Source organism: Ovis canadensis, chromosome Y (assembly GCF_042477335.2).
Source record: "Ovis canadensis isolate MfBH-ARS-UI-01 breed Bighorn chromosome Y, ARS-UI_OviCan_v2, whole genome shotgun sequence".
Taxonomy (NCBI): domain Eukaryota; kingdom Metazoa; phylum Chordata; class Mammalia; order Artiodactyla; family Bovidae; genus Ovis; species Ovis canadensis.
In genome coordinates this window covers 18,970,578-18,997,657 of record NC_091271.1, presented here as the reverse complement: position 1 = coordinate 18,997,657, position 27,080 = coordinate 18,970,578, and positions in this window count along the sequence as shown.

The window sequence follows — 27,080 nt, the reverse complement described above, 5'->3', positions numbered from 1 at the left end:
GCATTATCTTTTACAATTTGAAATAGCTGAGCTTCAAGTCTATCATCTTGACTAGCATTGTTTGTTGTATTTCTGCCTAAGATCCATTTGACTTCACACCCCAGGTTGTCTGCTCTACGTGAGTGATCACACCATTATGGTTATGTGGGTGATTAAGCAGAGAAGGTGATGGCACCCCACTCCAATATTCTTGCCTGGAAAATCCGATGGACAGAGGAGCCTGGTAGTGAGCTGTCCATGGGGTCACGAAGAGCTGGACACGAGAGAAGCAACATAGCAGCAGCAGCAGCAGCGGCAGCAGGTGATTAAGACCTTGCTTTGGTACAGCTCTTCTCTTATACTCTTGCCAGCACTCCATCACATTTTCTCCTTCTGCTAGGTTCATACCCCTTCTGTCCTGGATTGTGCCCATGTCTCATGAAATATTCCCTTCCAGTCTCTCAGTTTCTGGGCAATATTTCTCGTCTTTCCTATTCTATTGTTCCCTCTATTTCTTACTGGCATTAAACACACACAATATTATATCCCCATCCAGTGTGTAAGTTTAGATATGCTTCAAGTGGTTTTTAATCCACTCCAGAAGAAATTAATGTGACAGCTATCACCATCCATTTTTTCTGTATTGTGACATGTTTTGAGCCTCCTCCATCCCCTCCAGGTAAAACACACCCTGTACATTTTCATCATTCATTGATGCTGCGCTATTACCGGCTTGAAGGGTCCCTTTGTCTCATTTAGTCAAACACTCCCTGTCGTTTACCACTATCCAGTGTTCCAGTACTGTGGCATGCCTCATGTACTTCTTTATCCTCTCCAAATAAAATATGGTAGGTAGCTTATCACAATTCCTGTTTCGGTTCTGTGCTGAGTTTAAAGTCCTTCTTTAGGCCATTCTAGATAAAACGCATTCAGAAGTTTATGGTGGTCCCATGTTTTCGTCTGTGCCATGCTTTCAGTTTCTCCTCATTCAACATGTATCAAACAAACCCCGAAGTTTATCATCATCCAGTGTTTCAAGGCTGTTTCCTGCTCAACTGCTTCGTCATTCTCTGCAGAAAATACATAACCAATAATTTATCACAATCCAGAGTGTTAATTCTGGCATATGCTTCAAAAGGTCCTTTGTCCACTCAAGGTTGAGCACACTCTTAGTTTATCACCATCCATTGATTCAGGGCTAGTACATACTTTCATTGATTTTTCAACTACCACAGCTCATCATACACAATGATTTACCATGATCCAGTTTCAGTGTTGTGACAGGCTCCTTGTGCTTCTTTCTATATACAAGATCAAACACAGGCCATCTGAAGTGTGAACATACAGTGTTTCAGTCATGAAACCCACTTCAAGTGGTTCTTCACTTACTCCACAACAAATACACCATACAGGTTATCGACATTCATTGTTTCAATGTTGTAGCACATACTAATGGCTGCTTCACTAACTCCAAGTCAAACACCTTCAGTGGTTTGCCACTATCTTGTGTTTCAGATCTGTGACATGCTTCAAGAGCTCCTGAAACTACTCACGGTCAAAGGCACTCTGTAGATTTGTTGTTGCTGGCTGTTATATGTTGTTCAGTCATTCAGTCATCTCCAACTCTTCAAATCCCATGGACTGCAGTATGTCACGCCTTCTTGCCCTTGACCATCTCCTGGAGCGTGTTCAAACTCAAATCCACTGGGTCGGTGATGCCATCCAAGTATCTGGTCCTCCATCGCCCCCTTCTTCTGCTCTAATCTTTTGCGGCATCAGAGTCTTTGCCAACGAGTTGGCTCTTCACATCAGATAGCCATAATATTGGAGCTTCTGCCTCAGCATCAGCCCCTCCAGTGAATTTTCAGGATTGATGTCCTTTACAGTTGACTGGATTGATTTCCTTGCAGCCCAAGGGACTCACAAGAGTCTTCTCCAAGACTGTGGTTCAAAAGTATCAATTTCTTAATGTTCAGCCTCCTTTATGGTCTAACTTACATTGTCACATGACTGCTTAAAAAAACACAAATATAGCTCTGACTATATGGACGCTTCTTGGCAAAGGGATGCCTCTGCTCTTTAACATGCAGTCTAGGTTTGTCACTGCTTTTCTTCCAAGAAACAAGTGTCATTTAATTTCATAGCTGCAGTCATCACCTGCCATGATTTTGGAGTCCAAGGAAACAGAAGTCTCTCACTGTTACCATTGTTTTCCCATCTATTTGCCATGAAATAATAGGACCAGATGCTAGGATCATAGTGTTTTGTATGTTGCGTCTTAAGCCAGCTTTTTCACTCTCCTCTTTCACCAGCATCAAGAGGCTCTTTAGTTATTCTTTGCTTGATGCTATATCGGTGGTGTCATCTGCATATCTGAAGTTATTGATATTTCTATTTTTCTCTTAATTTCAGCTTGTGTTTCCTCCAGCCCCGCATTTTCCAATATGTGCTCTGCATATAAGTTAAATCAACAGGGTGACACATGTAGTAGTTTGTTTGTTTGTTTGTTTGTTTTTCCCAATTTCAAACCATCTGTTCTTCTTTATCTGGTTCTCACTGGTTGTTTCTTGACCTGGATACAGGTCTCTCAGGAGGCATGTAGGTAGTCTGGTATTTCCATGTCTTTAAGAATTTTCTGCAGTTTGTTGTGATCCACACAGTGGATTTTTATCATACTCAATAGAGCAGAAATAGTTTTTTTTTTTTTAAATAATATTCTTGCTTTTTCCATGATCCAATGGATGTTGCCAATTTGACCTCTGGTTTCTGTCTTTTCTAAATCCAGTTTGAACATTTGCAACTTCTAGGTGAATGTGCTGTTAAAGTCTTGCCAGGAGAATTGTGAGCATGTCTTTGTTCGATTCACTTCAGCTGTTCAGTTGTGTATGACTGTTTGTGGGCCCATGGACTACAGCAAATCAGGCCTTCCTGTCCATCACCAACTCCCGCAGTTTACTGAAATTCATGTCCTTTGAGTCGGTGATACCATCTAACTGTCTCATCCTCTGTCGTCTCCTTCTCCTCCTGCTTTCAATCTTGCCAAACATCAGGGTCTTTTCAAATGAGTCAGCTCTTCACGTCAGTTGGCCAAAGTATTGGAGTTTCAGCTTTAACCACAGTCCTTCTAATGAATATTCGTGATTGATCTCCTTTAGGATGGACTGGTTGGATCTCCTTGCAGTTCAAGGGACTCTCAAGAATCTCCTCCAACAACACAGTTCAAAAGCATCACTTCTTTGGTGCTCAGCTTTCTTTATAGTTCCACTGGTACATCCATACACGCCTACTGGAAAAATCATAATCTTAACTAGGTGGAGTTTTGTTGGCACATTAACATCTCTGCTTTTTAATATGCTGTCTCAGTTCAATTCAGTTCTCCACCTATACAGCACCGATGATAAGACATCTAGGTTAAAGATGAAAGGTTTACCCACAGTGAGGGGCACCCGGAGAGGTTCACTGAGTTACATGGAGGAGAGAAGAGGGAGGGGGTAGTTAGAGGTGACTGGAATGAGATGAGGTGGGATCAAAAGAGGAGAGAGAGGAAAAAAAAAAAAAAAGAGGAGAGAGAAAGCTAGCCAGCAGTCACATCCTTATGTGTGCTCCACCGTCTGGACCACTCAGAGGTATTCACGGAGTTATACAGGGAAGAGGAGAGGGAGGAAGTAGACAGAGGTGGCCAGGAGGATAAAAGAGGGAAATGAAAAGCAGAGAGACAGATCCAGCCAGTAACCAGTTCCTGAAGTGTTCTCCACCGTCTGGAACACGGAGATTCACAGAATTGGGTAGAGAAGAGAAGGGGGAAGGAAGAGACAGAGGCCACCTGGTGGAGAAAAAGGAGTGTCCAAAGGAGGAGAGAGTGGTCAAGCCAGTAATCTCAGTCTCAGGTAAAATTGGGTAGTGAAGTTTGGGTTTTTAAATGTACAAAATTGACAACAAATACCAAAAAGCAAAGATTAAAAATCTAGAATAGAGGTTGGATTTTAAAAAACGCAATATTAAGGAAAAGAAGAAGAAGAAGAGAAAAAAAAAAGCCACAAGAACTATTAAAACAACAACAACAACCACACAAAGACTATATACAGTGTTTGCTTTTAAAAATAGGTTTCTTTTTAAGTAATAGTAGGTTATAAGAGTAAAAATTAAAGGATAAATAGAGGACTTAAATATTTCTAAAAGTTAAAAAAAGAAGAAGAAGAAAAAGAAAAGAAGAATAAACTACCACACAACAACATTAGCAAAAAAGAAAAAAAGAAAAAGAAATGGTCATAAAAATAGTAAAGATATTTCTGGCCCTTTCTCTGGTGTTGTGGGCAGTGTGGGGTTATTTCCAAGGCGGTTCCCTCCATTAAATTTCTTCTGTTTGCTGGTCTCTTCAGTGTCTGATTTCCGTCCTAATAAGGGGGGGGGGAGCATGGTGGACACTTTTTATTTTTATTTTTTTGGCTCCCTTGTTCAGTTGTGCTGTGGGGAGGGAGGGATGCTGCAAACAAATAACACCTGCGTGTGCTTTCAGCGTTTCAGGCCCACTGGGCCTGCCCCTGCTCACGATGCACACCGCTCATGCTTTACGTTGCTCCAGGGTCTGAGGCCGGCCCTAGGCTGCACGCACCTCCCAGGTCTAAGCCGAACTCAGCTTCGGTGCTCAGGTAAGCCCTCAGAGGCACAGATTCGGTTGGGACTGCCTTTTGTGTCCTTCTGACGGCCGAGTAGCTCAGGTGTGTGGTGAGCGCAGTCACTGTGACTTATCGCCTTTCCTGTCTACGCTGCTAGTTTTCTGGATGTACCACTGGTGCCCCTTGTGAGGTGGATGGTGACTGTCCAGAACCCCCAGAAGTCTTAGCAAAGAAGCCTGCTTGCAGTTTTGTAGGTAAAGTCTCTCCGGGGCTGGGATCACCCCCTTCCAGCCCATACGGTTCTGGCTGCCTGTCACCGGCGGGAAATGGTCTGTAACCGGCTATTTCTGTTCCATCCTTTGTTCTGTGTGCGGTCCTGGTGGTGTCTTATGTTCGGGCTTTTCACGTGGTAGCTGTCCCACAGTCTGATTTGCCAGTGCAGGTTCGTTCTTTGTGGTTATGTGCGGGGCGTTCCTGCCTGATTCTTAAAAAGCAATGCAGCCCGCGCCTCCTGAGCCTCCCTGCCCTGCCCCCACTTGCTAGTGTCGGATGCAGGCGTCTGTGCTGCTTTTCTGCTGGGGGAGTTACTGTTGCGCTTGTAATCTGTAGGTTTTAATTATATATTTATGTTTCCTTCCTGCTACGTTGCACTCTGTGCTTCCAAAGCTCACCACAGACTCGGCAGGGAGAATGTTTCTTGGTATTTGGAAACCTCTCTTCTTAAGATTCCCTTCCCGGAACGGGACTCCCTTTCCAGGACGGAGCTCCCTTCCTACCTCCTTTGTCTCTTTTTTCATCGATAGCTTTTTCCTGGCCATCACTTTCAGTCTGTATGTGTCCCTAGTTATGAGGTGGTTTTCTTGCAGACAGTATATTCTTGTATGCATTCACCCAGTCTTTGCCTTTTCATTGGAGCGTTTAGCCCAATTCTGTTTAAGGTAGTTGTTGATAAGTATGATCTTCTTACCACTTACTATATATTTTGTGGCTTTGTTTTTATAAGCTTTTCTGCTTCCTATCTAGAAAAGATCCTTCAGCATTTGCTGAAGTGCTGGTTTGGTGGTTCTGAACACTAACTGCTTTTGTTTGTCTGTAAAGCTCTTGTTTTGTCTTTTGAATGAGAATACTATCCTTGTTGGATAGAGTAATTTTGGCTTTAGGCTTTTGCCTTTCAGCACTTTAGGTGCATCCTGCCATTCCCTTCTAAGCTGAAGAGTTTCTATTGTAAGATCAGCTGTTATCCTTATGGGGATTCCCTTCTATGTTATTTGTTGTGATTCCTTTGTTACCTTGAATATTTGTTCATTGTGTATATTTATTTGTTTGTTTGTTTTCATTTTGATTAATGTGTGTTTTGACATGTTGTGTCTTGGTTTTCCCCCTATGGGACACACTGGGATTTTTCATTTTAGTTGTCTGTTCTTTTTCCCATTTCAGGGACGTTTCTAAATATTTCCTCCTCAAATATTTTCTCATGCCCTTTCCCTTTGTCTTCTTTCTTTGAGAAACCTATGATTTAAATATGGGGGCATTTGACATTGTCCCATAGGTCTCTGTGATTGTCTTCATTTCTCTCTTTCTTTTTTTTTTTTTCTGCTCTGCTTCATTTATTTCCCATATCCGATCTTCCAGCTCACTTAGTCTTTCTTCTGCCTCAGCTACAGTACTGTTCCTGTTGTCCAGAGTGATTTCTATCTCAGTTATTTCATCGCTCATTATTGATTGACTACTCATGATTTCTTCCAGGTCCATTTAAAACATCCCTTTCATCTTCTCAATCCATGCCTGAAGTCTATTTATCTGTAGATTCATTTGTTTCCAAGACATTGACTATTATTGTGCTGAACTGTTTTTCCTGTAGACTTCCTACCTCCTCCTCTTTCATTGGTTTGTTGATTTTCATTGTATTCCTTCATCTGCTGGATATGTCTCTGCGTTTTCATGTTGTTTCGATGACTGTCTTCGAGGTCTATTTTCTGCACACCAGAGGGCCATCATTGCTATTAATTGGGTGGTCTCCTCCAAGTGAATGTGGTGGGACCAGTGGCTTGTGTAAATTTTCTTGTTGAGAGAACTTTTTGTTGTTGTTGTTATAGAAGATGGCTGTTGATCTCACTTGTTCTGAGAGTCCATGCAGTGTCCATTAGGGAATTAGTGGGCTCTATTACGGCTTTGATTCCAGATGAGCTATTTCAAATCCTCAAACCCGATGCTGTGAAAGTGATGTACTCAATAAGACAAGAAATTTGAAAATCTCAGCTGTGGCTCAGTTGGAAATGGTCAGTTGTCATTCCAGTCTCGAAAAAGGCAATGCCAACGAATGCTCAAACTACCATGCAGTTTTACTCATCTCACATGCTAACAAAGAAATGCTCAAAATTCTCCAAGCCAGGCTTCAGCAATATGTGAACCATGAACTTCCAGATATTCAATCTTGTTTTAGAAAATACAGAGGAATGAAAGATCAAGTTTCCAACATCTGCTGGATCTTCACAAATAAGCAAGCAAGTTCCAGAAAAACATCTAGTTCTGCTTTACTGAGTATGCCAAAGCCTTTGAGTGTACGGATCAAAATAAACTGTGGAAAATTCTGAAAGAGACGGTAGTACCACACCACCGGATCTGCCTCTTGAGAAGCCTGTATACAGTTCAGGAAGCAACAGTTAGAACTGGACATTGAATAACAGACTGGTTCCAAATAGGAAAAGCAGCACCTCAAGGGTATATATTGTCACCCTGCTTATTTAACTTCCATGCAGAGAAATGTGTGGCTGGAAGAAATGCAAACGGGAATCAAGACTGCCAGGAGAAATGTCAAAAACTTCAGATATGTAGATGACACCCCCCTTATGACAGAAACTAAAGAGGAACTGAAGAGTCTCTTGATGAAAGTGAAAGAGGAAAGTGAAGAAGTAGGCTTAAAGCTCTACATTAGGAAACCTGAGACGGCATCCTGTCCCATCACTGCATGGCAAATAGATGGAAACAGTGGAAATGGTGGCAGACTGTTTTTTTTGGGGGGGGGGCGGGGGAAGGTTCCAAAATCACTGAAGATAGTGACTGCAGCCATGAAATGAAAAGACGCTTACTCTTCCTAGACAGCATAAAACAAGACCAGAGGCCTACTGCAGCTCAGATCATGAAATCAGTATTGCCAAATTCAGACTTAAATTGTAGAAAGTAGGAAAAAACCAATAAACCATTCAGGAATGATCTATCTCAAATCCGTTATAATTATACAGTGTAAGTGAGAAATAAATGTAAGGGACTAGATCTGAAGGAATGCCTGATGAACTATGGATGGAGGTTCATGACATTGTAAAGGAAACAGGGATCAAGACCATTCCCAAGAAAAAAGAAATGCAAAAAGGCAAAATGGCTACCTGAGGAGGCCTTAAAATTAGCTGTGAAATGAAGAGAAATGAAGGCAAAGGAGAGAAGGAAAGATATACCTATTTGAACACAGAGTTCCAAGGAGAGAGAAGAAAGCCTTCCTCGGTGATCAGTGCCAAGAAATAAAGCAAAGCAATAAAGCAAAGCAATAGAATGGGGAAGACTAAAGATTTCTTCAAGAAAATCGGAGATACCAAGGGGGCGTTTCATGCAAAGATGGGCACTATTAAGGACATAAATGGTATGGACCTAACAGAAGCAATAGGTATTAAGACGAGGTGGCAAAGAATACACAGAAGAACTGTACATCAAAGATCTTCACAACCCAAATAATCATGACGATGTGATCACTCACCTACATCCAGATACCTTGGAATGTGAAGTCAAGTGGGCCTTAAGAAGCATCACTATGAACAAAGTGAGTGGAAGTGATGGAATTCCAGTTGAGCTATTTGAAATCCTAAACGATTATGCTGCGGAAGTGCTTCACTCAATATGTCAGCAAATTTAAAAAACTAAGCAGCGGCTCAGGACTGGGAAAGGTCAGTCTTCATTCCAATCCCAAACAAAGGCAATGCCAAAGAATGCTCAAACTACTGCACAATTGCACTCATCTCACACGCTAGTAGAGTAATGCACAAAAATATCCAAGCCAATCTTCAGCAATACTTGAACCATAAACTTCCAGATGTTCAAGCTGGTTTTGGACAAGTCAGAGGAACCAGAGATCAAATGAGTGTATGCACCACTACTTCTGATGATGCATGCAGCAACTACTGAGGTTGAAATCACGAGTTTGCATTCTGCTTTTACTAAGAATTGAATTAGGACAGGTGCACTAGATAGCTTGCACTCTGGCACATACATTACAACTCTAGAGCATAAGTATCACAACCAAGTGCGTCTGCACTCCGGACCTGGCATGCGGTAACGACTGAAAATGTAAGAAGCTTTTCACAGTTACTGACCCCTGATTTGAAACCACTGCTGCTGCTGCTGCTGCTGCTAAGTCACTTCAGTCGTATCCGACTCTGTGTGACCGCGTAGATAGCAGCCCACCAGGCTCCCCTGTCCCTGGGATTCTTGAGGCAAGAATACTGGAGTGCGTTGCCACTTCCTTCTCCAATTCATGCATGCATGCTACGTCGCTTTAGTCTTATCCGACTCCGTGCGAACGTATGGACAGTAGCCCACGACGCCCCTCTGTCCACGGGATTCTCCAGGCAAGAATATTGGGGTGGGTTGTGATTTCCTTCTCTTATGTCAAACCACACATGCTACAAACACTGAGCTTGCCCTCTGGAATACGCGCTTGTTGATACTGAGGCCACCATCTAGAGGATGCTCGCTGGAACTACTTAGTTTCCAATCTGGATCACCCTTTCTGCCACCATTGAGACTATTAACAAGCTTTGGAACAAGTGCATTGCTGTCACTGAGACTGCACAGTAGAGCATACATCCCATCACTCCTAAACCCGGGTTCTTTAGGATATGGCCTGCCACTACTGAGCCTGTCCCTAAAACATGCCTGTTGTAAAGACACATACACTTTTGGTGTATTACACTCTGGATTCTGCATCCCTGCACTACTGAAATTGCCTTCCAGAACAAGAGTTCATCACCGGCTGAACTTTCACTCTGAAGCATGAACATCACAATCATTAGCTTGTTGCTTTATAGGTAAGTCAGGCCACTACTCGACCTGCACTGTAGTTCAGGTGTGCCTAAATAGTTACTGAACTTGCACTCTGAAGTTTCCTTCTGGACACAACTGAGCCAGCACTCCTGTAGACAGAGTGAGTTTAAACACTGGAGGACATGGTACGCCTCTCCTGAGCATGAGCTCAAGTGCAGGCATCCGGGCTCTGCTGAGAACATGCTCTAGTTGCACACATGCCAAAGTAACTGAACGTGCAGCTGTGGGTACAGATCTCATGAATACAGAGTGAGCGCATTTCATCATGGGTTTTGCACTACTGAGGCTTACTCAGAAGCATATCTTCCATCGTGACTGCGTGTGCCTTCAAGAGCCAATGTTCTGACACTACGGAGACTGTGCTGTACAGTAAGAATGCCCGAACTACACAACTGCACACTGAATCATGCATCCCAGCAGTATAAATCCTAGCACTACAGCACACTTGTCACTTCTGAGTCCTTACACTAAGCAGGCATGGCACAGCTAGTGAGCATGTGGTCTAGAGCATATGTGTGGCCATTACTAATTTCAGACTCGGAAGCCTGTGTCTTGCCACTTGTAAGTGAGGCCCCAAAATATTCATGTTTCAGCTATTGGTTTTGCACCCTGGTACACTCCTTTATCACTGCTGAGACTGCGTTACAGAGCATGAGTTCCACCACTACTAATCTTGCTCGATGGCCTGGGTGCTTAAACCTGTGAGCCTACACTCTGCAGCTGAAAATTGCCAATGACTTGGCTTGCCCTCTGTTGCATATTTTCCCCAACTTCTTCCTGCACTCTGGAGGACCTACTCCAGGAGGCTGCTTTCTAAAACACATATCATCTCCACGAGTGAACCGTCATTCTAGATCAACTGTGTGACCACTAGTGACCTTGAATTCTGAAGTGTTATATTAACTTCCTTGAGGTATTGCTCGAGAAGGTGTGTGCAACAATTACCCCAGTGACATTTTATACCAGCCATTTTGCTGCTAGTCACCCAGCACTCTAGACTGTGCAAGCTGTGAGTAGTGTACCTGTATATCTGTGGATGACGTGCCACCACTACAGACCTGGTGTATACTTCATATGTCCTGCCTCAATTGATCGTGCGTCACCATACACATATGCCACAACCCTTGCTCTTGCAATGTTGAGGGCTTCTCTTCCCGCTACTGAGCTTGTGTGCCACAGCAGGTATATCACATTTTCTGAATTTGATCTCTGGATATGCAACCAAAAATAAAAACCCAGCTTTCAAGAGAACATGTCCCTCTGCAGTCTGCACTCTTGAGCAAGGGCACTGCAACTCCTGAGACATCACTCTGAAGCACATGTAGAGCAGGCATGCTGCATCTGCTGAACTTAGCTCTTCAGCATGCCTCTCAACAGTGAAACACACTTTAGGCATACCCCTCTTAATACAGACCCATGATCTAGAGCAGGCATGCTTCACATCCTGAATCTTGGCTTTTGAGAACACGTGCTTCATCTCCTGAGATGGTGCTTTTGCGGATTCTCCCCACCACTACTAAGACTGTGCTCTAGAGGGGTGTGACACATTGGAGCCTGCATGCCTCACTACTGCGTCTCTGCTCTAGCCTGGAAGTACTGAAACAGCTTAGCTCGCAATCCGGAGCACACATTCTGCCACTAGTGTGCTTGCACTTTAGAGCAGGCTGTCTGAAGCCATCCCATTGGCACTGGCAACATGCGTCCAGCCACTGCTGAATGCACACTAGAGCACAGTTCCTGCCACTCTTGAGCATGTACTCTACCACAAGATGTCTAAGCTGCTCAGTTGCATTGCGGAGCATACCTCTTTCCACAACTGAACTTGCATTCTACAGGAAATGGTACACAAACACTGACCTTGTGCTCTAGAATTGGCACACCATACATAATTTTCTTAACATTTGAAGCATATGTCTGGCCAACACTAAATCCACGCTTTAGATCAGCTGTGCTAAAATCACTGAGCTTGCCCTCAAGAGTATATCTGAACTCACATTTTATAGCACACCTACTACCACGGTGGATTCTGTGCTCTAAAACTCTCGTGAGATGAGAGAGCAAGATGGTGGATCTATAAGTGGATGTGGAGTACATCTCTCCATGGATACATCAGGCATACACCTTCAGACACAGGAGAGTAATCAGAATGTTACCGGAAAGTAGACAGGAGTACCTGACAAGTGGCAAAAATATATAGAACCATGCAAAACTCAGTCGGGCGAAAGAACTGGGGGAAAAATCAGGAGTGTTAGTAGGACTGGATCTGCCCTGAGTGGGGGAAGGAACTGAAGCTGAGGTCCAATCCCACACTGGGTCAATCGTCTGAATTGCAGAATAGACATTTAAAGCTGAGAGTGAAACAGCTGATCTGTGGAAAGCTGGGTGCAATGAGAAGCAGAGGGTCCTTGCTGCAGCCGTACATACCCCGTACAAGGACATCCGTCCCCTGAAAGGCCCCGTGGCTGGCAGCTGCAGTTTAGGGACTTTGCGGCAATTCATGGGGAGGGCTGCTGTTTCCTGGGGAGAGATGGAGAGAGGGGGTTTGAAGGAGGACACTGTGGTAGGGTATGCCTGTGGAGGAAAGCCAGGCAGCCATGAAAGCAAGGCAATAACACTGAGTCACATGTCGGGGGTGGAGCAATCACCATAGCCTCTCTCTCCCCACATGCTAGCATCAGCAGTTACTACAATAGTGAGGCTGACCCATCAAATGCTGAACACACTGAAATGCAGAGCAGGACACCACGCAGGGTCCTCCTTTAAGTGCCTGATGCACCATACTAGAGTAGAATCCCACTCAGGATGCTCCTTTAAGTGTCAGATGCACTGATTTACACGGGAGGACCCCAGCCAGGAAATTCGCTCTATGTGCTGACCCATTGAACGACAGAGAAGGATCCCAGGCAAGGAAGCCTTCTGAGTGGCCGAATAGGTGGAACTAGGGAGAAGACTGGCCAAAGAGGCCTTCTGATCACCGGATACAAGGGCTCAAAAAAGAAAAAAAAAGGCTCTGATAGGGCCATAACTCCTGTGGTGTAGTCAGTCTGTGTCCCTGCACCCTGCCCATTTGACACCACCTGCGTCCCTCAAAGCCAAGCAGCTGCTCCACCTTCACAGTTAACTCTCATTGGAAAAAAGCTGCTACAGGTTAAAAAAAATCATGCAACTATTTGCACAGGATTGCTTCAGTCCTGTCTAACTATGTGTGGAACACATTTCACCACTACAGAGAAGAAGCTATAAAATGCATATACTGAAACAACTGATCTTTTCCAGTCTTGTAGCCACTGCTGAGCTTTCCAAATTTGCTTGCATATTGAGTTCAGCAGTTTCATAGCACTCACTATCTATTAGGATTTGAAATCACTCAAGTGGAGTTCTCTATCTCCACTAGCTTTGTTTCTATTGATGCCTCTTGCGGCCCGCTTGACCTCACATTCCAGGATGTTTGGCTCTAGGTGAGTGATTAGATCATGATGATTATCTGGATCATGGAGATCTTTTCTGCATAGTTCTTCAATCTTTGCTGTATACATTTTTGCTACCTCTTCTTAATATCTTCTGCTTCTGTTCAGTCCATACAATCTCTGTCCTTTACTGTATCCACCTTTGCATGAAATGTTCCCTTGGTATCTCTAATTTTCTTGAAGAGATCTCTACTCTTTCCCATTCTGTTGCTTTCCTCTATTTTTTGCACTCATCACCGAGGAAGGCTTTCTTATCGCTCTTTGCTATTCTTTGGTACACTGTATTCATATGGGTATATCTTCCCTTTTCTCCTTTGCCTTTTGTTTCTATTCCTTTCTCAGTTATTTGTAAGGCCTCCTCAGACAACCATTTTGCCTTTTTGCATTCATTTTCTTGGGGATGGTCTTCATCACTGCCTCCTCTACAATGTCATGAATCTCCATATGTATTTCATCAAACACTCTATTATACCTAATCCCTTAAATATTTTCTCATGTCCACTGTACCATCATAAGGGATCTGATTTAGGTCAAACCTGAATCATCGAGTGGTCTTCCCTACTGTCTTCAACTTAAGTCTAAGTCTATAGCAAATACTGAGCTTCCACTTTGAACCTTCCTTCTTACAAGTATTTGTCCACCATTTTAGAGCACTTTCGCTGCATCTCTTTATCTTCACTCTGAAACATACGTACCGTCACTCCTGAAAGGATGCTCAAGTTCATGCACTTAACTCCAACTCACCCTACGCTCCACAGTAGTCATGCCGATCTACTAAGCTTGCATTCTGCCGCATGCATCTTTCACTATTTAGACTATGATACTGAGGTCATGCTGCAACTGCATAGTTGCAATCTCAAGCTTACCTTCTTCGACTTTCAGCTTTTATACCAGCACACGTGTTCTGCCCCTCCTAAGCCCGCTTTCTTGAAGAGATATGAAACAACTGTTGAGGCTGTATTCTGGAGCATGTCCCTGCTATTTCTGAATGCATTCTTTTTGTATTTCTTCATATTTCTTTTAAAAAATGATTTATTTTAATTGGAATAGAATTACTGTGTATTACTGTGATGGTTTTTGACATATACATCAACATGAATCAGCCGCATGGATACATGTGTCCCCCTATCCTGAACACAACTCAAACCTCCCTTGTTACCCCATGCTTCTGGGTTCGTCCACAGCACAAGAGTTGGATGCATCTTTCATGCATTGAACTTGCACTGGTCATCTCTTTTATGTATGGTAATGTACCTGTTTCAATGCTATTTTCTCAAATCATCCCATCCTTGAACTCTCCCATTGAGTCTCAGAGTCTGTTCTTTATATGTGGATCTTTTTTACTAGCCTTCATGCAGAATCATTGTTACTGTCTTCCTAAATCCCATTTATACGCATTAATAAACAATATTTGCCTTTCTCTTTCTAACTTTTTTTTTACTCTGAATAATAGGCTGCAGGTTGAACTGCCTTACCAAAAGTGACACAAATATGTGTTTTTCTGTAGCTAAGTAATATTCTATTCGAATATATAGCACAACGTCCTTATATTTTCATCTGCTGATGTGCATGTAGATTACGTGCATGTCATAGCTTTCGGAAAGAGAATTGTAATAAACATTGGGGCACATGTGTCTCTTTTGACTGTAATCCCCTCTGGGTATATGCCAAGAAGGGGGGTTGTTCAGTCATATGACAGTTGTAGTCCAAGTTTCTCAAGGAATCACCAAACTGTTCTGCACAGAGGTTGTACTAGTTTGTGTTACCACTAGCAGTGGATTAGGGTTAGCTTTTCTCCACAGCCTCCCCAGGATTTCGTGCTTGTAGAATTTCTGGTGATGGCCACTCTGAACCGTGTGATATGACGACACATTCAATTTTAAGTTTTGTTTCTCTAATGATGAATGATTTTAAGCATATTTCATGTGTTTGTTAGCCATCTGTATGTCTTCTTTAAAGACACGTCTGTTTAGGGATTTTGCCCCCTTTTAGTGATGCTGTGAAAGTGTGTCACTCAATATGGCAGCAGATTTGGAAAACTCACCAGCGGCTAAAGGGCTGGAAAAGGTCAGTTTTCATTCCAATCCCAAAGAAAGGCAGAACCAAAGAATGCTCAAATCACGGCACAATTGCATCCATCTCACACGCTAGTAAAGTACTGCTCAAAATTCCCCAAGCCAGGCTTCAGTAATACATGAACCATGAACTGCCAGATGTTCGAGCTGGTTTTACAAAAGGCTGAGGCACCAGAGATCAAAATGCCAACATTAGCTGGATCATTGACAAAGCAAGAGAGTTCCAGAATAACATCTATTTCTGCCTTATTGACTATGCCAAAGTCTTTGACTGTGTGGATCACAATAAACTGTGGAAAATTCCGAAAGCGATGGGGATAGCAGACCACCCGACCTGCCTCTTGAGAAACCTATATGCAGGTCAGGAAGCAGCAGCTCGAACAGGACATGGAACTACAGACTGGTTCCAAATAGGAAAAGGAGTCCATCAAGGCTATGTATTGTCACTCTGCTTGTTTAATTTATATGCAGAGTATATCATGAGAAATACTGGGCTGCAAGAAGCACAAGCTGGAACAAAGACTGCCAGGAGAAATATCAATCACCTGAGATATGCAGATGATACCACCCTTACGGCAGAAAGTGAAGGGGAACTAAAAAGCTTCTTGATGAAACTGAAAGAGGAGAGTGAAAATGTTGCCTGAAAGCTCAAAATTCAGAAAACTAAGTTCATGGTATCTGGTCGCATGACTTCATGGGAAATAGATGGGGAAACAGTGTCAGATTTTATTTTGGGGGGCTCCAAAATCCCTGCAGATGGTGATTGCAGCCATGAAATTAAAAGACGCTTGCCCTATGACAGGAAAGTTATGACCATCCTAGATAGAATATTCAAAAGAAGAGACATTATTTTTGCCAACAAAGATCCAGCTAGTCAAGACTACGGATTTTCCAGTAGTCTTGTAGGATATGAGAGTTGCACTATGAAGAAAGCTGAGCACTGCAGAATTGATGCTTTTGAACTGTAGTGTTGGAAAAGACTCTTGAGAGTCCCTTGGACTGCAACGAGGTCCAGCCAGTCCATTCTAAAGAAGATCATTCCTGGGTGTTCTTTGGAAGAAATGATGCTAAAGATGAAACTCCAGTACTTTGGTCACCTCATATGAAGAGGTGACTCACTGGAAAACTCTGAAGCTTGGAGGGATTGGAGGCAGGAGAAGGGGATGAGAGCGGATGAGATGGCTGGATGGCATCACTGACTCGATGGACGTGAGTATGCGTGAGCTCAGGGAGCTGGTGATGGACAGGGAGTCCTGGTGTGCTGCAATTTATGGGGGTTCAAAAAGTCACACACGACTGAACAGAACTGAACTGAACTCAACTGAACTGAACTGAACTGAACTGAAGCAACTGACAAAGAATTTAGCTCAAAAATATACGAACAACTCCTGAAACTCAATTCCAGGAAAATAAATGACCCCATGTTAAAATAGGCGAAAGGAGTAAACAAACATTTCTCCAAAGATGACATACAGATGGCTAACAAACACATGAAAAGATTCTCAACATCACTCACTATCAGAAAAATGCTAATCAAAACGATAATGAGGTACCATTTCACGCAGTCAGAATGACTGCTATCCAAAAGTCTACAATCAATAAATGCTGGGGAGGGTGTGGAGAAAAGGGAACGCTCTGACACTGTTAGTGGAATTGCAAACTGGTACAGCCACTATGGAGAACACTGTGGAGATTCCTTAAACAAACAAACAAACAAACAAACAAACAAACTGTAAATAGGACTGTCATATGACGCAGCAATCCCACCGCTGTCCGTACACACCAAGGAAACCAGAATTGAAAGAGACGCGTGTACCCCATTGTTCATCACAGCACTGTTTCTAATAGCCAAGGCATGGATGCAACCTAGATATCCATCAGTAGACTAATGAATAAGAAAGCTGTGGTACATATACGTGATGGAGTATTACTCAGCTACTAAAAAGAATACATTTCAGTCCGTTCTAGTGAGGTGGATGAAATTGAAGCCTATTATACAGAGTGAAGTTAGCCAGAAAGAAAAATACCAATAGAGTAAACGAGCGCATATGTGTGGAATTTAGAAAGATGGTCATGAGAAACCTGTACGTGAGACAGCAAAATAGACAAAGATGTATAGAACAGTCTTTTGGACTCTGCGAGAGAGGGCGAGGGTAGGATGATTTGGGATAATGGCATTGAAGCATGTGTAATATTATTTGTCAAACGAATCGCCAGACCAGTTCGATGCGTGACACAGGATCCTCGGGGCTGGTGCACTGGGGTAACCATGAGGAATGGTTTGAGGAGGGAGGTAGCAGGGGTTTTCAGGATAGGGAACACCTGTACACCCGTGGCAGATCCATGTTAATGTATGGTAAAACCAATACAATATTGTAAAGCAATTAGACTACTATTAAAATAAACAAATTTATATTAGAAATAAATCAAGTCAAATTGTGTCCAACGTGAGGAAAACAACAGCATGTTTGGAACAATATCACTAAGTAAGCTTGAGTTGCAGTTTTCTGAGTTCAAGGTGCCCTCATAAGTATGAGCCCTAACTCTTATTACAGAAAGAATAGTGGAAAATGAGCTAGATGAAAGGAGAGCTTTTCAGCAACGAGATGAATGTTTCAGCCAGAAAGATATTAAGTAATGTAGGGCTTCCCAAACAGTTTACTAAGATCTTGGGAGCTAGCAATGACTGTGGTCACCTAAATAAAGTTGCCTAAAATTATATTTTGACATATATACATATATACACCTGTCTATGCATGAGTGTGTGTATGAAAAAATGTGCGATGGCTTTTAATTCATGTTAGGTGTAATAGAAATGGGAAAACAATAAAACCCAAATGTAGAATGATTCAAATTCTACTCGATTGTTGAATATTATGGAAGTTGAAATACTTCAAAATATGTTTCCTTGGCTGCATGTAACATATGAGGACTCTTTTATATCACTCACCTCTCTCCTTTTCATAAATATAGACCAATTCTCAAATGTTTGTCCAGTTTAATGACAAAATACTAACATAGACATATATATATATAATATATATAAAATAGAGATATGTTTTCATATCATAAACTGTTGATAGCAAGCCTAGATTTTAGAATTATTTCCAACTCCATGCTCCATCTCAACAGGAAAGAGCCAAAGTTGTTGCTGACTCAATCACTCCAAGAGCTGGGAAACCTGAAAAAGAAATGGAACCTGCACTGAGATTTTCTGTCATATTTATGATCGAGCTCTAAGTCCAAGACTTGTTTTCCTTTATTGTACTAAGCAGTCCCTTCTTAAGATTGAAAAGCATGGAAATCGAGAGAGAGAGGTAGGAGATTGTAGACCTCATGTTCAAAAGGAATTTTAATCAGAGAAGCTAGAAAAGACAGAAACTAAGGAAAACAATCAAGTGATAGACAATAATAATGATTTAGCCACTAATCAAACTCAAGGGTCTCTAGTCCCTCCTCAAGGGCCAGCGTGGAGAAGGAAATGGCAACCCACTCCAGGGTTCTGCCCGGAAAATCCCAGGGATGGGGGAGCCTGGTGGGCTGCCATCTTTGGGGTCGCACAGAGTCGGACACGACTGAAGCGAATTAGCAGCAGCAGCAGCAAGGACCATCGATGACATTCGGAGCAATATCCTGTGAACAATTTTAGAGATGCTAAAGCCCAAACCAGGCTGAAATGTAAGTGCATAGTTGGATCTAGACGGTCAATGATGTGGACTCCCAATATCCTCACTAATAGGCCATTAGTAGAATGTCCCAATATTGATCACAGACCCCATGTTCCACCCTCACTCAGCCATTAAAATATTCCCCCTGAAAGTATTTGGGGATTTGCATCTTTGAAGCACCAGCTGCTAAGACACCTTACTTCGTCCTACAATAAGCACTTTCAGCCCCCCCCCCCACTGAAACCCACAGTCAATTCATAAATTTGTTTGCACAGAAACAAGTAAACCAAGTCTGCTAGGGTAACAGTACTGAATATTAAGAATATGTGCATAGAAGGATGATAAATCACTTTTATTTCAGAAATAAAGTAGATTTATTGATGTGAGTTTTCGATAACCCTGTATGCGAGATAGCAAAAGAGACACAGATGTATAGAACAGTCTTTTGCACTCTGTGGGAGAGTGAGAGGGTGGGATGTTTTGGGAGAATGGCATTGAAACATGTATAATATCATATATGAAATGGGTCTCCAGCCCAGGTTCAATGCATGATGCTGGATGCTTGGGGCTGGTGCACTGGGACGACCCAGAGGGTTGGTACGGGTTGGCAGAAGGGAAGGGGTTCAGGAAAGGGAACATGTGTACACCTGTGGCGGACATATGTTAATGTATGGCAAAATCATTACAATAATGTAAAGTAATTACCCTACAATTAAAAAATAATAAATTTATTTTAAAAAAAAGGACATCTTCCAAAAATCTCCATACCTACATTGAAACCAAGCACCACGAATAGCCAACAAGTTCCACAGGAAGACATACCATGCAAATTCTCCAGCAACACAGGAACAGAACCTGGAGCGTCAATATACAGGTTGCCCAAACAGCAAACCCATAGACATCTCAAACCTCACTACTGGACACTTCATTGCCCTCCAGAGAGAAGAGATGCAGCTCCACCCACCGGAACACTGACACAAGCTTCCCTAACCAGGAAACCTGACAAGCCCCTCGTCCAACCCTAGCCACAGGGAGGAACCTCCACAATAAAGAGGAACCACAAACTGCCAGAAAGAGAAAGACCATCCCAAACACAGAAACCTCCTCCCACCCAAAAAAAAAAGGTCAACTTTACTAATGAGATTTTTGCATGCTTCATGGTTTTGGTTAGTATTTCTGCCAGCAGTCTGTATTTTAAGTTGATAGTGAAGTAAACACTTGGTTGAACATTACCCTTCAGTTGCTAGGAGACCAGTGACTTGGTCATGTCACAACTAACCTTCGATTGCTAGGAGACCAGTGATTTTGTGATGTCACAGCTGTTTGACTGGGAGGACCTCTGTGATTGTCCAGAGAGTTTCTCTCTGTAGGCCAGCCAAACATCATTTGAAGTTGCATTGTGTAAAAGCAGACAAATGGGAACATTATGTGAAGAAAGATTTCCCTGAGATGGCACATATTTCTTCAGAAATTCAAGATGGACCTCCTAAAGGTGAGTCCACTGGTTCAGAAAACTCCATTAGGTCTTACTGGTATGATTATACAACTGGGGACTCAGTTTTGAGATCTATGATTGAAGAATATGCTTTTCAGGCTTTGTCTGAGGATCTGGTGATCAAAAGGCCACACTACACATATTCTGTCTCTGAAACAGATGATGTGAATGATTTTCTTTCACTCACATTTCCACAAAAACTTTGGAATATAGTGGAAAGTGATCAGTTTGAATCTATTTGGTGGGATGAGACAGGCACATGTAGAGTGATCAATGAAGAACTCTTCAGGAAAGAAGTCTTGGAAAGAAAGGAGCCTTTCAGAAAATTTGAAACCAAGAGCATGAAAAGTTTAATTCGACAGCTTAATCTTTATGGAGTTAACAAAAACCGACAAACTGTTCAAAGATCGGCTGCACTACCGGTCTTTCTGGAAGAAGAAAACAACATCTCTCTTTTGAGAAAGGTATTCCAAAATTTTCACTTTTTGGCAATAGGTCAGATTCAATCATGTGACCTAGAAAGCATGTTCATATATGTGGCTAAAAGGGAGTTTAAACTTGGGATAACAAATTATTGAAAAAGTTGTATCTTTTTGAAGTTGAGAACAGCTGGAGGTTAGAATATTGGATGTTCAACAAACCTTCCTAGTGACTTGAAACCAGATACAAGTTCTGAAGCTACTTAAAGTGGTATTTACTGTATATATACAACATATTTTTAGTTGAGCATATACCTTCTAACATGTTACCTGTTAAAACTACCAACAGAGGTATTTTCTTTGATGTTATTTCATTGCTTCCATTAAAGGAAACTTATAGTGATATGAAGGAGTGAAATTAGTAAAGAATGAAAAATGAATATAATGGAGAAGTGGAGAAAAGGGAACCCTCCTCCACTGTTGGTGGGAATGCAAACTAGTACAGCCACTATGGAGAACAGTGTGGAGATTCCTTAAGAAATTGCAAATAGAACTACCTTATGACCCAACAATCCCACTGCTGGGCATCCACACTGAGGAAACCAGAATTGAAAGAGACACATGTACCCCAATGTTCATCGCAGCTCTGTTTATAATAGCCAGGACATGGAAACAACCTAGATGTCCATCAGCAGATGAATGGATAAGAAAGCTGTGGTACATATACACAATGGAGTATTACTCAGCCGTTAAAAAGAATTCATTTGAATCAGTTCTGATGAGATGGATGAAACTGGAGCCAATTATACAGAGTGAAGTAAGCCAGAAAGAAAGACACCAATACAGTGTACTAACACATATACATGGAATTTAGGAAGATGGCAATGACGACCCTGTATGCAAGACAGGAAAAAAGACACAGATGTGTATAACGGACTTTTGGACTCAGAGGGAGAGGGAGAGGGTGGGATGATTTGGGAGAATGGGAATTCTAACATGTATACTATCATGTAAGAATTGAATCACCAGTCCATGTCTGACGTAGGGTGCAGCATGCTTGGGGCTGGTGCATGGGGATGACCCAGAGAGATGTTGAGGGGAGGGTGGTGGGAGGGGGGGTCATGTTTGGGAACGCATGTAAGAATTAAAGATATTAAAATTAAAAAAAAAAAAAACCACTGGGAGGGGGGGAAATAACATGAGTTGAGGAAAATAAAGAAAAGGTAGAAAAAAAAAAAAAAAGAAATATTGTAACAAAACCAAAACTTTATTCTCCCATATGACTACCAGGAGACTTCCAGCAGAACAGGGCATTTAAAAAACACTGTGTAAAGGGCCAAAAAAGAAATATGTTAGGCTTTGTGAATATGACCATTGGCAATTAATTAAGTTTTCAGGCATAGAGGATAACCAAAGAAGCTGGCAAGTCCCTGTTCCACCTTTAAGGACTCCAAAAATTGAATTACACACAATTTTCACGTCAGAAAATAAAATTCTTTTCGGTTTTCCTCAGCCATTAAAAGTGTAAAGCTCTAAAATTAAAAAGAAGAAGAAGAAGAAAAAGTAAAGCTCATTCTCAGCTCACAATAGACAGTGCAGAAACAGGGGCAGGCTGCCCTGCCTTGATTGAAATGTAATTCCATGTCCTGGCTATTATAAACAGTGCTGCGATGAACATAAGGGAGAGGGAGAGGGTGGGATGATTTGGGAGAATGGGAATTCTAACATGTATACTATCATGTAAGAATTGAATCGGCAGTCCATGTCTGACGTAGGGTGCAGCATGCTTGGGGCTGGTGCATGGGGATGACCCAGAGAGATGTTGTGGGGAGGGAGGTGGGAGCGGGGGTCATGTTTGGGAACGCATGTAAGAATTAAAGATTTTAAAATTAAAAAAATTAATTAATTTAAAAAAACTGAAAAAAATAAAAAATAAAAATAAAAGAGAATATACATATACTATAAATGAAAAAAAAAAAGAAAAAGAAATGTAATCCTAAGAGGAGGGGCGCCAAGATCCACTGTACCGTCAAGTTCCTTAAGCAAAGAACTGGCTTAAGGGAGGTCACCCCTGAGGGCTGTGAGTGCCGGACACCATCACTGGACTCCCCTGGTAGACTCGGAGGCCGTTCTCAGCCCTGAGCCCTGGCGACTGTGCCATCTGTTTCTTCTTTCTTCGCGTTTGGTGAGCTGAGCAATCTTGACCCAAGATCCTTGAGATTCAGATTCAGCCTGACCACGCCTACAGTGGGTACTTTTACGGGGTGAGGGGGTGGGGGGAGGGCTCATCGCGCGCGCATGCGCCCAACTCGGCCTCGCGGCCAATCAGATGGCTGGCGCCGACACCTGGCAGCCAATCATCGGAGGCAGCCTGCAGGCCTGTAGGGGGAGCTGAGGCGGCGCCCCAGACCTGAGGAGGCCTAGTCCCCTCAGGCTCCACTCCTCAGTGTTAATCTTGGAAATGCCTAGGGCAGGTGAGCTGCCAGCAGTTCTGTCTCCTCTGTCAACGGGTTCCGGTAAGGACTGGAGCGTGGTTCAGCCAAAGCGGTGCCTGACGGCTAAAGGGAGGGTTTCTCGGGTCCCCACTAGCACGAGGCCTTGCTGGGCGGGGCGGCTGGTGAGGGCCGTGAGAGCTTCTGGCAGGATCCACAGGCTTCAGGCTCCTTTCGCCCTCTCCCCTCTCTAGTCTGGGCGGGCTCTGCTCTCCAGCAGCTTTCCTGCCCAGGGGCGGGACAAGCCAGCTCGCGGAAAGGGCCCCTTAGGCCCCTGGCCTCTGGCACCTAGCTCTCCTGTGCAACCTAATGTATTTAAACACAGATGCACAAATCTTCACGGCCCAACCCGGTTCTGCACCCAGGCACAGTCAGGCAGGAGCAGCAAAAAAACAAAAACAAAACCAAAACATCTATCTAGCAGCCTCTTCACTGCCCTGGTGCTTTAGTCGTTTTCCCGTTTCCTCTGCCTCTCCTCGGACTCCAGGGCTGCCCCGTCCCTGGGGGCCCCGAGATTCAGGCCTTTGGTTCGGGAAGTTGGCAGATGAGGTATTTGTTTGTTACTGAGAGAAGGGAGGTGGGAGGAAGAAGCTCAGGGCAAAGGAGTTCAATCACTTGGTCTGGTTGAGTGTGAGACGCCTGGTCAGCATCCGTAGGGTAGGACCAGGTAGGGCCTGGGGGATAGAATGTTCCCAGAACAGGGGACTCACCCTGGCCGTTTCCTCTGCTTGTCCCCAGGATGTGACCTTGTGCTGCCTGGGAGGTCTCAAGCGCTCAGGATTTCAGTGGGCCCCTGAGGTAAGGTGACAGACATCTTTACAACAGGGACAAAGGTGTGGCTTTCTTACTTTGCGTTTTTCTCCTTTCATTCGTCGGCTGACACGTTGCTGTTGAGAGAGAGTATTCCTGATTGGGGATTACCTGACCCTGATTGCGGGTGCTGACTTCAGGGCCATCATGGTTTCACGTTTGCAGTTTTCTGAGTGGCAAGCTTAAAAACAGGCAGGGTGACTTGCTTTCCCCTGCCTTCTTGAAAGAAAAAAAGTAAGAACACCATGGGTCTTAAGCTGTGTAGAGCTGACTCCTACCACTTGGTGAGGCTAAAATGGGGCAATGCACATATCCTAAGGTTTTAGCTAGGAAAGCAAAGCAATGCAGGTGTGGGGGTTCCCTGGTGGCCTGGTGATTAGGATTCTGGGCCTCCACTGCAGTGGTCTGGATTTAATCTCTGGTCAGGGAACTGGGACCCCACAAGCCAAACAGCATGGCCAAATGAATGAATGAATCCAGTGGTTCATTCAGAGAAAATATCCTGTGATTTAACATGTTCACGTGAGATTACTTGCTCATTTCTGTACCCTTAAGGGCTTTTCTTCATTAAGTAAGTCAGCTCCACTGGATGGGGGTGAGGCACCCTCTGAGTTCATGTCATGCGAATAAACAAGATCATAGGAAGCTCTATGCCCAGCAACTTGTGCCTACAGCTGTGTTGTATACTTATCTTGCTGGTACAACTTTGACTTCACAGCATGTTTTGTTTTGGTCACAACATGTGGCTTCATAGGATATTAGTTCCCCAGCCAGGGATCCAACACAGGATCCTGGCAGTGAGAGGGCTGAGTCCTAACCAAACCACTGGACTGCTAGGCAACTCCTGTGTTTCGGTGCTTTGGATTGGGTGAGTGTGTGTGTGTGTGTGTGTGTGTGTTTTGATTTTAGCTATATTTATAGGAGAACTGTTCTGTGTGTACGTATGATGTGAATGGTATTAAAACTTGAAATGTTTGTGTTGTACATATGATCTCAAAATGGAATAGTTTGAAAGAACTTACCACTTGTTATCTCTTGGCCTAGGATCTCTCCTGAGGTAGTTAGTAGTCAAGCTTTTGTCTGGCTTGGCAACCTCTGAAGACTTAGCTTGTTGAATCTAAGCTCTCTCACTTGTCTGTACTCATGAAGCCTCAGTTCCTCCTTCTGTGGGCCTCTCCAAGGGGCTTCTCTTGTGGAGGCTGCTGTCTTTTCTCAGAATGAGTGATTCAGGAAAGCTCTTGCACCCATGATAAAGTGCAGAGTCTTTTTTCAGATGTTACACATCTTCACTTGTGTATTTGCTTAGTCTCACAAGTCTACCCTGTGATAGATTGAGAGAGAACCACACAGGGGTGGGAATATTAGGAGATTGAATTCACTTGAAGGCTGGTTACCATACCCATTAATCCACTATGCCAGCCTTTTTTTTTTATGATCTCAGCTCTGTCAATGTAAGCAAATTATTTGGCTTGGGTACCCTTCTTGTGTGCTGCTACTGCTGCTAAGCCACTTCAGTCGTGTCCGGCTCTGCAGTCTCATGGACAGCCACACACAAGGCTCTCCCTTATCTGGGATTCTCCAGGCAAGAACGCTGCAGTGGGTTGCCATTTCCTTCTCCAGTGCATGAGAGTGAAGTCGCTCAGTCGTGTCCGACCCTTCGAAACCGCATGGACTGCGGCCTACCAGGCTTCTCCGTCTGTGGGATATTCTAGGCAAGAGTACTGGTGTGGGTTTCCATTGCCTTCTCCAGCTTGTGTGCTCTCTGGCCTGATGTACTCAATTTTGATCTACTCAGTTCTAGACCTACTCATTTCTTGATGTTCTAGCAAGTCTCCTCTTTGCCCTGGATTAAGGTTTCTGTTTCTCTGGATGGTTCCCATCAGCAAACAGACTGACTATAATGTGACCTGTCGTTAAAAATCCGTCTTTTGGTGACACATCCTGCTTCTGCTGCTTTTATTTCATATTTGCTTGTTACAGACCTCTGCAGAGATGTTCCTAGACTTTGTTATCTCGAGTTCTCTCATTTTCCTATAAAGCCACTCTTGTCAAGGCCACAGGTGAATTTCAAATATTCAAATGTCTGCCTGCAAGGGAGGAGACCTGGGATCAATTCCTGGGTGGGGAAGATCGCCTTTAGAAGGAAATGGTAATCCACTCCAGCACTCTTGCCTGGAAAACCCATGAACGGAGGAGCCTGGTAGGCTACAGTCCATGGGATTGCAAAGAGTCGGAAATGTCTATTCAAATTCTTTTCCTGGTTGTTAAATGCTTTTCTGTTTTTAATTGTTGTAGAAAACATCTAAGTTAAATTTTTACCATTTTAACCATTTTTGCATGCTAAGTATTTTGCATACTTTCATCAACCTTTTGGAGAAAGAAATGGCAACCCACTGCAAATCTGATGGAGAAGGGAACGTGGTGAACTTTAGTCCTGGGGGATGCAAAGTTGGGCACAACTGAGTGACTAAGACATAGACACACACATAGTGACAGTGTTGATTTGTTGTTGTTGTCATTGTTTTAGCTGTGTTGTGCAGCTTGAATGACAGTTCCCTGGTTGAGGATCATACCCAGGCCCCTGATAGGACACTGTGGAGTCCTAACCTCTGAACTACCAGGGAATTCCTTATTACATTGTTATGAAGCAGATCTCTACACCTTTACAGCTTGCAAAATCGAAACTCTGTACCCATCACCTGTCCCATTAAACAGCAACTCCTCTTTTCTTGCCCGTTGTCCTAGACCATGGACTCCATCGTTCTTTTTTGTTTCCTTTCTATTGCTTGACTGTGTTAGCTATTTCATGCAAGTAGAAACTTACAGTATTTGTCTTTTTGTACGACTGGCTTATTGCATTTGGCTTGATGTCTGAAATGATCATGCATGTTGTAGCATGTGACAGAATTTTCTCTATATGGCTAAATAATATTTCATTGTGTGTATATATCACATTTGATGGCCATTT